The sequence below is a fragment of the Bombus vancouverensis genome, chromosome 7, assembly GCF_051014615.1.
Source record: "Bombus vancouverensis nearcticus chromosome 7, iyBomVanc1_principal, whole genome shotgun sequence".
Lineage (NCBI taxonomy): Eukaryota > Metazoa > Arthropoda > Insecta > Hymenoptera > Apidae > Bombus > Bombus vancouverensis.
In genome coordinates, this window is record NC_134917.1 from 7,519,406 (window position 1) to 7,537,751 (window position 18,346).

Below are 18,346 nucleotides of genomic sequence, written 5' to 3' on the forward strand. Positions count from 1 at the left end.
TAACGTTATACCGTATTACGTTATATGGTATAACGAAATGACGTTTTACGTTATATGGTATTACGTTATAACGTATTACGTTATATGATATTACGTTAGAACGTATTACGTTATATGGTATAACGTCATAACGTATTACGTTATATGGTATTACGTTATCACGTATTACGTTATATGGTATAACGTTATAACGTATTACGTTATATGGTATTACGTTATAACGTATTACGTTATATGGTATTACGTTATAACGTATTACGTTATATAGTATAACGTTATAACGTGTTACGTTATATGGAATAACGTTATAACTAATTACGTTATATGGCATTACGTTATAACGTATTACGTTATATGGTATAACGTTATAACGTATTACGTTATATGGTATAACGTTATAACGTATTACGTTATATGGTATAACGTTATAACGTACTGCGTTATATGGTATATCGTTATAACGTATTACGTTATATGGTATAACGTTATACCGTATTACGTTATATGGTATAACGTTATAACGTATTACGTTATATGGTATAACGTTATAACGTATTACGTTATATGGTATAACGTTATAACGTATTACGTTATATGGTATATCGTTATAACGTATTACGTTATATGGTATAACGTTATACCGTATTACGTTATATGGTATAACGACATGACGTTTTACGTTATATGGTATTACGTTATAACGTATTACGTTATATGATATTACGTTAGAACGTATTACGTTATATGGTATAACGTCATAACGTATTACGTTATATGGTATTACGTTATCACGTATTACGTTATATGGTATAACGTTATAACGTATTACGTTATATGGTATAACGTTTTAACGTATTACGTTATATGATATTACGTTAGAACGTATTACGTTATATGGTATAACGTCATAACGTATTACGTTATATGGTATTACGTTATCACGTATTACGTTATATGGTATAACGTCATAACGTATTACGTTATATGGTATAACGTTTTAACGTATTACGTTATATGGTATAACGTTATCACGTATTACGTTATATGGTATAACGTTACAACGTATTACGTTATATGGTATTACGTTATAACTAATTACGTTATATGGCATTACGTTATAACGTATTACGTTATATGGTATTACGTTATAACGTATTACGTTATATGGTATTACGTTATAACGTATTACGTTATATAGTATAACGTTATAACGTGTTACGTTATATGGAATAACGTTATAACTAATTACGTTATATGGCATTACGTTATAACGTATTACGTTATATGGTATAACGTTATAACGTATTACGTTATATGGTATAACGTTATAACGTATTACGTTATATGGTATAACGTTATAACATACTGCGTTATATGGTATATCGTTATAACGTATTACGTTATATGGTATAACGTTATACCGTATTACGTTATATGGTATAATGTTATAACGTATTACGTTATATGGTATAACGTTATAACGTATTACGTTTTATGGTATAACGTTATAACGTATTACGTTATATGGTATATCGTTATAACGTATTACGTTATATGGTATAACGTTATACCGTATTACGTTATATGGTATAACGACATGACGTTTTACGTTATATGGTATTACGTTATAACGTATTACGTTATATGATATTACGTTAGAACGTATTACGTTATATGGTATAACGTCATAACGTATTACGTTATATGGTATTACGTTATCACGTATTACGTTATATGGTATAGCGTTATAACGTATTACGTTATATGGTATAACGTTTTAACGTATTACGTTATATGGTATAACGTTATCACGTATTACGTTATATGGTATAACGTTATAACGTATTACGTTATATGGTATTACCTTATAACGTATTACGTTATATGGTATAACGTTATAACGTATTACGTTATATGGTATAACGTTATAACGTATTACGTTATATTGTATAACGTTATAACGTATTACGTTATATGGTATAACGTCATAACGTATTACGTTATATGGTATTACGTTATCACGTATTACGTTATATGGTATAACGTTATAACGTATTACGTTATATGGTATAACGTTTTAACGTATTACGTTATATGGTATAACGTTTTAACGTATTACGTTATATGGTATAACGTTATCACGTATTACGTTATATGGTATAACGTTATAACGTATTACGTTATATAGTATAACGTTTTAACGTATTACGTTATATGGTATAACGTTATCACGTATTGCGTTATATGGTATAACGTTATAACGTATTACGTTATATGGTATTACGTTATAACGTATTACGTTATATGGTATAACGAAATGACGTTTTACGTTATATGGTATTACGTTATAACGTATTACGTTATATGGTATTACGTTATAACGTATTACGTTATATGGTATAACGTCATAACGTATTACGTTATATGGTATTACGTTATCACGTATTACGTTATATGGTATAACGTTATAACGTATTACGTTATATGGTATAACGTTATAACGAATTACGTTATATGGCATTACGTTATAACGTACTACGTTATATGGTATGACGTTATAACATATTACGTTATATGGTATAACGTTGTAACGTATTACGTTATATGGCATAACGAAATGACGTTTTACGATATATGGTATAACGTTATAACGTATTGCGTTATATAGCATTAAGTTATATCGTATTACGTTATATGGTATAACGTTATACCGTATTACGTTGTATGGTATAACGAAATGCCGTTTTACGTTATATGTTATTACGTTATAACGTATTACGTTATATGGAATAACGTTATACCGTATTACGTTATATGGTATAACGAAATGACGTTTTACGTTATATGGTATTACGTTTTAACGTATTACGTTATATGGTATAACGAAATGACGTTTTACGTTATATGGTATTACGTTATAACGTATTACGTTATATGGTAAAACGAAATGACGTTTTACGTTATATGGTATTACGTTATATGGTATTACGTTATCACGTATTACGTTATATGGTATAACGTTATAACGTATTACGTTATATGGTATAACGTTTTAACGTATTACGTTATATGGTATAACGTTATCACCTATTACGTTATATGGTATAACGTTATAACGTATTACGTTATATGATATTACGTTATAACGTATTACGTTATATGGTATAACGTCATAACGTATTACGTTATATGGTATTACCTTATCACGTATTACGTTATATGGTATAACGTTATAACGTATTACGTTATATGGCATAACGTTTTAACGTATTACGTTATATGGTATAACGTTATCACGTATTACGTTATATGGTATAACGTTATAACGTATTACGTTATATGGTAATACGTCATAACGTATTACGTTATATGGTATAACGTTATAACGTATTACGTTATATGGTATAACGTTATAACGTATTACGTTATATGGTATTACGTTATAACGTATTACGTTATATAGTATAACGTTATAACGTGTTACGTTATATGGAATAACGTTATAACTAATTACGTTATATGGCATTACGTTATAACGTATTACGTTATATGGTATAACGTTATAACGTATTACGTTATATGGTATAACGTTATAACGTATTACGTTATATGGTATAACGTTATAACGTATTACGTTATATGGTATATCGTTATAACGTATTACGTTATATGGTATAACGTTATACCGTATTACGTTATATGGTATAACGAAATGACGTTTTACGTTATATGGTATTACGTTATAACGTATTACGTTATATGATATTACGTTAGAACGTATTACGTTATATGGTATAACGTCATAACGTATTACGTTATATGGTATTACGTTATCACGTATTACGTTATATGGTATAACGTTATAACGTATTACGTTATATGGTATTACGTTATAACGTATTACGTTATATGGTATTACGTTATAACGTATTACGTTATATGGTATAACGTTATAACGTATTAAGTTATATGGTATAACGTTATAACGTATTACGTTATATGGTATATCGTTATAACGTATTACGTTATATGGTATAACGTTATACCGTATTACGTTATATGGTATAACGAAATGGCGTTTTACGTTATATGGTATTACGTTATAACGTATTACGTTATATGATATTACGTTAGAACGTATTACGTTATATGGTATAACGTCATAACGTATTACGTTATATGGTATTACGTTATCACGTATTACGTTATATGGTATAACGTTATAACGTATTACGTTATATGGTATTACGTTATAACGTATTACGTTATATGGTATTACGTTATAACGTATTACGTTATATAGTATAACGTTATAACGTGTTACGTTATATGGAATAACGTTATAACTAATTACGTTATATGGCATTACGTTATAACGTATTACGTTATATGGTATAACGTTATAACGTATTACGTTATATGGTATAACGTTATAACGTATTACGTTATATGGTATAACGTTATAACGTACTGCGTTATATGGTATATCGTTATAACGTATTACGTTATATGGTATAACGTTATACCGTATTACGTTATATGGTATAACGTTATAACGTATTACGTTATATGGTATAACGTTATAACGTATTACGTTATATGGTATAACGTTATAACGTATTACGTTATATGGTATATCGTTATAACGTATTACGTTATATGGTATTACGTTATAACGTATTACGTTATATGGTATTACGTTATAACGTATTACGTTATATCGTATAACGTTATAACGTGTTACGTTATATGGAATAACGTTATAACTAATTACGTTATATGGCATTACGTTATAACGTATTACGTTATATGGTATAACGTTATAACGTATTACGTTATATGGTATAACGTTATAACGTATTACGTTATATGGTATAACGTTATAACATACTGCGTTATATGGTATATCGTTATAACGTATTACGTTATATGGTATAACGTTATACCGTATTACGTTATATGGTATAACGTTATACCGTATTACGTTATATGGTATAACGTTATAACGTATTACGTTATATGGTATAACGTTATAACGTATTACGTTTTATGGTATAACGTTATAACGTATTACGTTATATGGTATATCGTTATAACGTATTACGTTATATGGTATAACGTTATACCGTATTACGTTATATGGTATAACGACATGACGTTTTACGTTATATGGTATTACGTTATAACGTATTACGTTATATGATATTACGTTAGAACGTATTACGTTATATGGTATAACGTCATAACGTATTACGTTATATGGTATTACGTTATCACGTATTACGTTATATGGTATAGCGTTATAACGTATTACGTTATATGGTATAACGTTTTAACGTATTACGTTATATGGTATAACGTTATCACGTATTACGTTATATGGTATAACGTTATAACGTATTACGTTATATGGTATTACGTTATAACGTATTACGTTATATGGTATAACGTTATAACGTATTACGTTATATGGTATAACGTTATAACTAATTACGTTATATGGCATTACGTTATAACGTATTACGTTATATGGTATAACGTTATAACGTATTACGTTATATGGTATAACGTTATAACGTATTACGTTATATGGTATAACGTTATAACGTATTACGTTATATGGTATATCGTTATAACGTATTACGTTATATGGTATAACGTTATACCGTATTACGTTATATGGTATAACGAAATGACGTTTTACGTTATATGGTATTACGTTATAACGTATTACGTTATATGATATTACGTTAGAACGTATTACGTTATATGGTATAACGTCATAACGTATTACGTTATATGGTATTACGTTATCACGTATTACGTTATATGGTATAACGTTATAACGTATTACGTTATATGGTATTACGTTATAACGTATTACGTTATATGGTATTACGTTATAACGTATTACGTTATATGGTATAACGTTATAACGTATTAAGTTATATGGTATAACGTTATAACGTATTACGTTATATGGTATATCGTTATAACGTATTACGTTATATGGTATAACGTTATACCGTATTACGTTATATGGTATAACGAAATGACGTTTTACGTTATATGGTATTACGTTATAACGTATTACGTTATATGATATTACGTTAGAACGTATTACGTTATATGGTATAACGTCATAACGTATTACGTTATATGGTATTACGTTATCACGTATTACGTTATATGGTATAACGTTATAACGTATTACGTTATATGGTATTACGTTATAACGTATTACGTTATATGGTATTACGTTATAACGTATTACGTTATATAGTATAACGTTATAACGTGTTACGTTATATGGAATAACGTTATAACTAATTACGTTATATGGCATTACGTTATAACGTATTACGTTATATGGTATAACGTTATAACGTATTACGTTATATGGTATAACGTTATAACGTATTACGTTATATGGTATAACGTTATAACGTACTGCGTTATATGGTATATCGTTATAACGTATTACGTTATATGGTATAACGTTATAACGTATTACGTTATATGGTATAACGTTATAACGTATTACGTTATATGGTATATCGTTATAACGTATTACGTTATATGGTATAACGTTATACCGTATTACGTTATATGGTATAACGTTATAACGTATTACGTTATATGGTATATCGTTATAACGTATTACGTTATATGGTATAACGTTATACCGTATTACGTTATATGGTATAACGAAATGACGTTTTACGTTATATGGTATTACGTTATAACGTATTACGTTATATGATATTACGTTAGAACGTATTACGTTATATGGTATAACGTCATAACGTATTACGTTATATGGTATTACGTTATCACGTATTACGTTATATGGTATAACGTTATAACGTATTACGTTATATGGTATTACGTTATAACGTATTACGTTATATGGTATTACGTTATAACGTATTACGTTATATGGTATAACGTTATAACGTATTAAATTATATGGTATAACGTTATAACGTATTACGTTATATGGTATATCGTTATAACGTATTACGTTATATGGTATAACGTTATACCGTATTACGTTATATGGTATAACGAAATGACGTTTTACGTTATATGGTATTACGTTATAACGTATTACGTTATATGACATTACGTTAGAACGTATTACGTTATATGGTATAACGTCATAACGTATTACGTTATATGGTATTACGTTATCACGTATTACGTTATATGGTATAACGTTATAACGTATTACGTTATATGGTATTACGTTATAACGTATTACGTTATATGGTATTACGTTATAACGTATTACGTTATATAGTATAACGTTATAACGTGTTACGTTATATGGAATAACGTTATAACTAATTACGTTATATGGCATTACGTTATAACGTATTACGTTATATGGTATAACGTTATAACGTATTACGTTATATGGTATAACGTTATAACGTATTACGTTATATGGTATAACGTTATAACGTACTGCGTTATATGGTATATCGTTATAACGTATTACGTTATATGGTATAACGTTATACCGTATTACGTTATATGGTATAACGTTATAACGTATTACGTTATATGGTATAACGTTATAACGTATTACGTTATATGGTATAACGTTATAACGTATTACGTTATATGGTATATCGTTATAACGTATTACGTTATATGGTATTACGTTATAACGTATTACGTTATATGGTATTACGTTATAACGTATTACGTTATATCGTATAACGTTATAACGTGTTACGTTATATGGAATAACGTTATAACTAATTACGTTATATGGCATTACGTTATAACGTATTACGTTATATGGTATAACGTTATAACGTATTACGTTATATGGTATAACGTTATAACGTATTACGTTATATGGTATAACGTTATAACATACTGCGTTATATGGTATATCGTTATAACGTATTACGTTATATGGTATAACGTTATACCGTATTACGTTATATGGTATAACGTTATACCGTATTACGTTATATGGTATAACGTTATAACGTATTACGTTATATGGTATAACGTTATAACGTATTACGTTTTATGGTATAACGTTATAACGTATTACGTTATATGGTATATCGTTATAACGTATTACGTTATATGGTATAACGTTATACCGTATTACGTTATATGGTATAACGACATGACGTTTTACGTTATATGGTATTACGTTATAACGTATTACGTTATATGATATTACGTTAGAACGTATTACGTTATATGGTATAACGTCATAACGTATTACGTTATATGGTATTACGTTATCACGTATTACGTTATATGGTATAGCGTTATAACGTATTACGTTATATGGTATAACGTTTTAACGTATTACGTTATATGGTATAACGTTATCACGTATTACGTTATATGGTATAACGTTATAACGTATTACGTTATATGGTATTACGTTATAACGTATTACGTTATATGGTATAACGTTATAACGTATTACGTTATATGGTATAACGTTATAACTAATTACGTTATATGGCATTACGTTATAACGTATTACGTTATATGGTATAACGTTATAACGTATTACGTTATATGGTATAACGTTATAACGTATTACGTTATATGGTATAACGTTATAACGTATTACGTTATATGGTATATCGTTATAACGTATTACGTTATATGGTATAACGTTATACCGTATTACGTTATATGGTATAACGAAATGACGTTTTACGTTATATGGTATTACGTTATAACGTATTACGTTATATGATATTACGTTAGAACGTATTACGTTATATGGTATAACGTCATAACGTATTACGTTATATGGTATTACGTTATCACGTATTACGTTATATGGTATAACGTTATAACGTATTACGTTATATGGTATTACGTTATAACGTATTACGTTATATGGTATTACGTTATAACGTATTACGTTATATGGTATAACGTTATAACGTATTAAGTTATATGGTATAACGTTATAACGTATTACGTTATATGGTATATCGTTATAACGTATTACGTTATATGGTATAACGTTATACCGTATTACGTTATATGGTATAACGAAATGACGTTTTACGTTATATGGTATTACGTTATAACGTATTACGTTATATGATATTACGTTAGAACGTATTACGTTATATGGTATAACGTCATAACGTATTACGTTATATGGTATTACGTTATCACGTATTACGTTATATGGTATAACGTTATAACGTATTACGTTATATGGTATTACGTTATAACGTATTACGTTATATGGTATTACGTTATAACGTATTACGTTATATAGTATAACGTTATAACGTGTTACGTTATATGGAATAACGTTATAACTAATTACGTTATATGGCATTACGTTATAACGTATTACGTTATATGGTATAACGTTATAACGTATTACGTTATATGGTATAACGTTATAACGTATTACGTTATATGGTATAACGTTATAACGTACTGCGTTATATGGTATATCGTTATAACGTATTACGTTATATGGTATAACGTTATAACGTATTACGTTATATGGTATAACGTTATAACGTATTACGTTATATGGTATATCGTTATAACGTATTACGTTATATGGTATAACGTTATACCGTATTACGTTATATGGTATAACGTTTTAACGTATTACGTTATATGATATTACGTTAGAACGTATTACGTTATATGGTATAACGTCATAACGTATTACGTTATATGGTATTACGTTATCACGTATTACGTTATATGGTATAACGTTATAACGTATTACGTTATATGGTATAACGTTTTAACGTATTACGTTATATGATATTACGTTAGAACGTATTACGTTATATGGTATAACGTCATAACGTATTACGTTATATGGTATTACGTTATCACGTATTACGTTATATGGTATAACGTTATAACGTATTACGTTATATGGTATAACGTTTTAACGTATTACGTTATATGGTATAACGTTATAACGTATTACGTTATATGGTATAACGTTATAACATACTGCGTTATATGGTATATCGTTATAACGTATTACGTTATATGGTATAACGTTATACCGTATTACGTTATATGGTATAACGTTATACCGTATTACGTTATATGGTATAACGTTATAACGTATTACGTTATATGATATTACGTTAGAACGTATTACGTTATATGGTATAACGTCATAACGTATTACGTTATATGGTATTACGTTATCACGTATTACGTTATATGGTATAACGTTATAACGTATTACGTTATATGGTATAACGTTTTAACGTATTACGTTATATGGTATTACGTTATCACGTATTACGTTATATGGTATAACGTTATAACGTATTACGTTATATGGTATAACGTTTTAACGTATTACGTTATATGATATTACGTTAGAACGTATTACGTTATATGGTATAACGTCATAACGTATTACGTTATATGGTATTACGTTATCACGTATTACGTTATATGGTATAACGTTATAACGTATTACGTTATATGGTATAACGTTTTAACGTATTACGTTATATGATATTACGTTAGAACGTATTACGTTATATGGTATAACGTCATAACGTATTACGTTATATGGTATTACGTTATCACGTATTACGTTATATGGTATAACGTTATAACGTATTACGTTATATGGTATAACGTTTTAACGTATTACGTTATATGGTATAACGTTATCACGTATTACGTTATATGGTATAACGTTACAACGTATTACGTTATATGGTATTACGTTATAACTAATTACGTTATATGGCATTACGTTATAACGTATTACGTTATATGGTATTACGTTATAACGTATTACGTTATATGGTATTACGTTATAACGTATTACGTTATATCGTATAACGTTATAACGTGTTACGTTATATGGAATAACGTTATAACTAATTACGTTATATGGCATTACGTTATAACGTATTACGTTATATGGTATAACGTTATAACGTATTACGTTATATGGTATAACGTTATAACGTATTACGTTATATGGTATAACGTTATAACATACTGCGTTATATGGTATATCGTTATAACGTATTACGTTATATGGTATAACGTTATACCGTATTACGTTATATGGTATAACGTTATACCGTATTACGTTATATGGTATAACGTTATAACGTATTACGTTATATGGTATAACGTTATAACGTATTACGTTTTATGGTATACCGTTATAACGTATTACGTTATATGGTATATCGTTATAACGTATTACGTTATATGGTATAACGTTATACCGTATTACGTTATATGGTATAACGACATGACGTTTTACGTTATATGGTATTACGTTATAACGTATTACGTTATATGATATTACGTTATACCGTATTACGTTATATGGTATAACGTCATAACGTATTACGTTATATGGTATTACGTTATCACGTATTACGTTATATGGTATAGCGTTATAACGTATTACGTTATATGGTATAACGTTTTAACGTATTACGTTATATGGTATAACGTTATCACGTATTACGTTATATGGTATAACGTTATAACGTATTACGTTATATGGTATTACGTTATAACGTATTACGTTATATGGTATAACGTTATAACGTATTACGTTATATGGTATAACGTTATAACGTATTACGTTATATTGTATAACGTTATAACGTATTACGTTATATGGTATAACGTCATAACGTATTACGTTATATGGTATTACGTTATCACGTATTACGTTATATGGTATAACGTTATAACGTATTACGTTATATGGTATAACGTTTTAACGTATTACGTTATATGGTATAACGTTATCACGTATTACGTTATATGGTATAACGTTATAACGTATTACGTTATATGGTATAACGTTTTAACGTATTACGTTATATGGTATAACGTTATCACGTATTGCGTTATATGGTATAACGTTATAACGTATTACGTTATATGGTATTACGTTATAACGTATTACGTTATATGGTATAACGAAATGACGTTTTACGTTATATGGTATTACGTTATAACGTATTACGTTATATGGTATTACGTTATAACGTATTACGTTATATGGTATAACGTCATAACGTATTACGTTATATGGTATTACGTTATCACGTATTACGTTATATGGTATAACGTTATAACGTATTACGTTATATGGTATAACGTTATAACGAATTACGTTATATGGCATTACGTTATAACGTACTACGTTATATGGTATGACGTTATAACATATTACGTTATATGGTATAACGTTGTAACGTATTACGTTATATGGTATAACGTTTTAACGTATTACGTTATATGGTATAACGAAATGACGTTTTACGTTATATGGTATTACGTTATAACGTATTACGTTATATGGTATAACGAAATGACGTTTTACGTTATATGGTATTACGTTATATGGTATTACGTTATCACGTATTACGTTATATGGAATAACGTTATACCGTATTACGTTATATGGTATAACGAAATGACGTTTTACGTTATATGGTATTACGTTATAACGTATTACGTTATATGGTATAACGTTATAACGAATTACGTTATATGGTATAGTGAAATGACGTTTTACGTTATATGGTATAACGTTATAACGTATTACGTTATATGGTATAACGTTATAACGTATTACGTTATATGGTATAACGAAATGACGTTTTACGTTATATGGTATTACGTTATAACGTATTACGTTATATGGTATAACGTTATAACGAATTACGTTATATGGTATAGTGAAATGACGTTTTACGTTATATGGTATAACGTTATAACGTATTACGTTATATGGTATAACGTTATAACGTATTACGTTATATGGTATAACGTTTTAACGTATTACGTTATATGGTATAACGAAATGACGTTTTACGTTATATGGTATTACGTTATAACGTATTACGTTATATGGTATAACGAAATGACGTTTTACGTTATATGGTATTACGTTATATGGTATTACGTTATCACGTATTACGTTATATGGTATAACGTTATAACGTATTACGTTATATGGTATAACGTTTTAACGTATTACGTTATATGGTATAACGTTATCACCTATTACGTTATATGGTATAACGTTATAACGTATTACGTTATATGATATTACGTTATAACGTATTACGTTATATGGTATAACGTCATAACGTATTACGTTATATGGTATTACCTTATCACGTATTACGTTATATGGTATAACGTTATAACGTATTACGTTATATGGCATAACGTTTTAACGTATTACGTTATATGGTATAACGTTATCACGTATTACGTTATATGGTATAACGTTATAACGTATTACGTTATATGGTAATACGTCATAACGTATTACGTTATATGGTATAACGTTATAACGTATTACGTTATATGGTATAACGTTATAACGTATTACGTTATATGGTATTACGTTATAACGTATTACGTTATATAGTATAACGTTATAACGTGTTACGTTATATGGAATAACGTTATAACTAATTACGTTATATGGCATTACGTTATAACGTATTACGTTATATGGTATAACGTTATAACGTATTACGTTATATGGTATAACGTTATAACGTATTACGTTATATGGTATAACGTTATAACGTATTACGTTATATGGTATATCGTTATAACGTATTACGTTATATGGTATAACGTTATAACGTATTACGTTATATGGTATAACGTTATAACGTATTACGTTATATGGTATATCGTTATAACGTATTACGTTATATGGTATAACGTTATACCGTATTACGTTATATGGTATAACGAAATGACGTTTTACGTTATATGGTATTACGTTATAACGTATTACGTTATATGATATTACGTTAGAACGTATTACGTTATATGGTATAACGTCATAACGTATTACGTTATATGGTATTACGTTATCACGTATTACGTTATATGGTATAACGTTGTAACGTATTACGTTATATGGTATTACGTTATAACGTATTACGTTATATGGCATTACGTTATAACGTATTACGTTATATGGTATAACGTTATAACGTATTACGTTATATGGTATAACGTTATAACGTATTACGTTATATGGTATATCGTTATAACGTATTACGTTATATGGTATAACGTTATAACGTATTACGTTATATGGTATAACGTTATAACGTATTACGTTATATGGTATAACGTTATAACGTACTGCGTTATATGGTATATCGTTATAACGTATTACGTTATATGGTATAACGTTATACCGTATTACGTTATATGGTATAACGTTATAACGTATTACGTTATATGGTATAACGTTATAACGTATTACGTTATTTGGTATAACGTTATAACGTATTACGTTATATGGTATATCGTTATAACGTATTACGTTATATGGTATAACGTTATACCGTATTACGTTATATGGTATAACGACATGACGTTTTACGTTATATGGTATTACGTTATAACGTATTACGTTATATGATATTACGTTAGAACGTATTACGTTATATGGTATAACGTCATAACGTATTACGTTATATGGTATTACGTTATCACGTATTATGTTATATGGTATAACGTTATAACGTATTACGTTATATGGTATAACGTTTTAACGTATTACGTTATATGATATTACGTTAGAACGTATTACGTTATATGGTATAACGTCATAACGTATTACGTTATATGGTATTACGTTATCACGTATTACGTTATATGGTATAACGTTATAACGTATTACGTTATATGGTATAACGTTTTAACGTATTACGTTATATGGTATAACGTTATCACGTATTACGTTATATGGTATAACGTTACAACGTATTACGTTATATGGTATTACGTTATAACTAATTACGTTATATGGCATTACGTTATAACGTATTACGTTATATGGTATTACGTTATAACGTATTACGTTATATGGTATTACGTTATAACGTATTACGTTATATAGTATAACGTTATAACGTGTTACGTTATATGGAATAACGTTATAACTAATTACGTTATATGGCATTACGTTATAACGTATTACGTTATATGGTATAACGTTATAACGTATTACGTTATATGGTATAACGTTATAACGTATTACGTTATATGGTATAACGTTATAACATACTGCGTTATATGGTATATCGTTATAACGTATTACGTTATATGGTATAACGTTATAACGTATTACGTTATATGGTATAACGTTATAACGTATTACGTTATATTGTATAACGTTATAACGTATTACGTTATATGGTATAACGTTATAACGTATTACGTTATATGGTATTACGTTATAACGTATTACGTTATATAGTATCACGTTATAACGTATTACGTTATATGATATTACGTTAGAACGTATTACGTTATATGGTATAACGTCATAACGTATTACGTTATATGGTATTACGTTATCACGTATTACGTTATATGGTATAGCGTTATAACGTATTACGTTATATGGTATAACGTTTTAACGTATTACGTTATATGGTATAACGTTATCACGTATTACGTTATATGGTATAACGTTATAACGTATTACGTTATATGGTATTACGTTATAACGTATTACGTTATATGGTATAACGTTATAACGTATTACGTTATATGGTATAACGTTATAACGTATTACGTTATATTGTATAACGTTATAACGTATTACGTTATATGGTATAACGTCATAACGTATTACGTTATATGGTATTACGTTATCACGTATTACGTTATATGGTATAACGTTATAACGTATTACGTTATATGGTATAACGTTTTAACGTATTACGTTATATGGTATAACGTTATCACGTATTACGTTATATGGTATAACGTTATAACGTATTACGTTATATGGTATAACGTTTTAACGTATTACGTTATATGGTATAACGTTATCACGTATTGCGTTATATGGTATAACGTTATAACGTATTACGTTATATGGTATTACGTTATAACGTATTACGTTATATGGTATAACGAAATGACGTTTTACGTTATATGGTATTACGTTATAACGTATTACGTTATATGGTATTACGTTATAACGTATTACGTTATATGGTATAACGTCATAACGTATTACGTTATATGGTATAACGTCATAACGTATTACGTTATATGGTATTACGTTATCACGTATTACGTTATATGGTATAACGTTATAACGTATTACGTTATATGGTATAACGTTATAACGAATTACGTTATATGGTATAACGTTATAACGTATTACGTTATTTGGTATAACGTTATAACGTATTACGTTATATGGTATATCGTTATAACGTATTACGTTATATGGTATAACGTTATACCGTATTACGTTATATGGTATAACGACATGACGTTTTACGTTATATGGTATTACGTTATAACGTATTACGTTATATGATATTACGTTAGAACGTATTACGTTATATGGTATAACGTCATAACGTATTACGTTATATGGTATTACGTTATCACGTATTATGTTATATGGTATAACGTTATAACGTATTACGTTATATGGTATAACGTTTTAACGTATTACGTTATATGATATTACGTTAGAACGTATTACGTTATATGGTATAACGTCATATCGTATTACGTTATATGGTATTACGTTATCACGTATTACGTTATATGGTATAACGTTATAACGTATTACGTTATATGGTATAACGTTTTAACGTATTACGTTATATGGTATAACGTTATCACGTATTACGTTATATGGTATAACGTTACAACGTATTACGTTATATGGTATTACGTTATAACTAATTACGTTATATGGCATTACGTTATAACGTATTACGTTATATGGTATTACGTTATAACGTATTACGTTATATGGTATTACGTTATAACGTATTACGTTATATAGTATAACGTTATAACGTGTTACGTTATATGGAATAACGTTATAACTAATTACGTTATATGGCATTACGTTATAACGTATTACGTTATATGGTATAACGTTATAACGTATTACGTTATATGGTATAACGTTATAACGTATTACGTTATATGGTATAACGTTATAACATACTGCGTTATATGGTATATCGTTATAACGTATTACGTTATATGGTATAACGTTATAACGTATTACGTTATATGGTATAACGTTATAACGTATTACGTTATATTGTATAACGTTATAACGTATTACGTTATATGGTATAACGTTATAACGTATTACGTTATATGGTATTACGTTATAACGTATTACGTTATATAGTATCACGTTATAACGTATTACGTTATATGATATTACGTTAGAACGTATTACGTTATATGGTATAACGTCATAACGTATTACGTTATATGGTATTACGTTATCACGTATTACGTTATATGGTATAGCGTTATAACGTATTACGTTATATGGTATAACGTTTTAACGTATTACGTTATATGGTATAACGTTATCACGTATTACGTTATATGGTATAACGTTATAACGTATTACGTTATATGGTATTACGTTATAACGTATTACGTTATATGGTATAACGTTATAACGTATTACGTTATATGGTATAACGTTATAACGTATTACGTTATATTGTATAACGTTATAACGTATTACGTTATATGGTATAACGTCATAACGTATTACGTTATATGGTATTACGTTATCACGTATTACGTTATATGGTATAACGTTATAACGTATTACGTTATATGGTATAACGTTTTAACGTATTACGTTATATGGTATAACGTTATCACGTATTACGTTATATGGTATAACGTTATAACGTATTACGTTATATGGTATAACGTTTTAACGTATTACGTTATATGGTATAACGTTATCACGTATTGCGTTATATGGTATAACGTTATAACGTATTACGTTATATGGTATTACGTTATAACGTATTACGTTATATGGTATAACGAAATGACGTTTTACGTTATATGGTATTACGTTATAACGTATTACGTTATATGGTATTACGTTATAACGTATTACGTTATATGGTATAACGTCATAACGTATTACGTTATATGGTATAACGTTATAACGTATTACGTTATATGGTATTACGTTATAACGTATTACGTTATATAGTATCACGTTATAACGTATTACGTTATATGATATTACGTTAGAACGTATTACGTTATATGGTATAACGTCATAACGTATTACGTTATATGGTATTACGTTATCACGTATTACGTTATATGGTATAACGTTATAACGTATTACGTTATATGGTATAACGTTATAACGTATTACGTTTTATGGTATAACGTTATAACGTATTACGTTATATGGTATATCGTTATAACGTATTACGTTATATGGTATAACGTTATAACGTATTACGTTATATGGTATAACGTTATAACGTATTACGTTATATGGTAT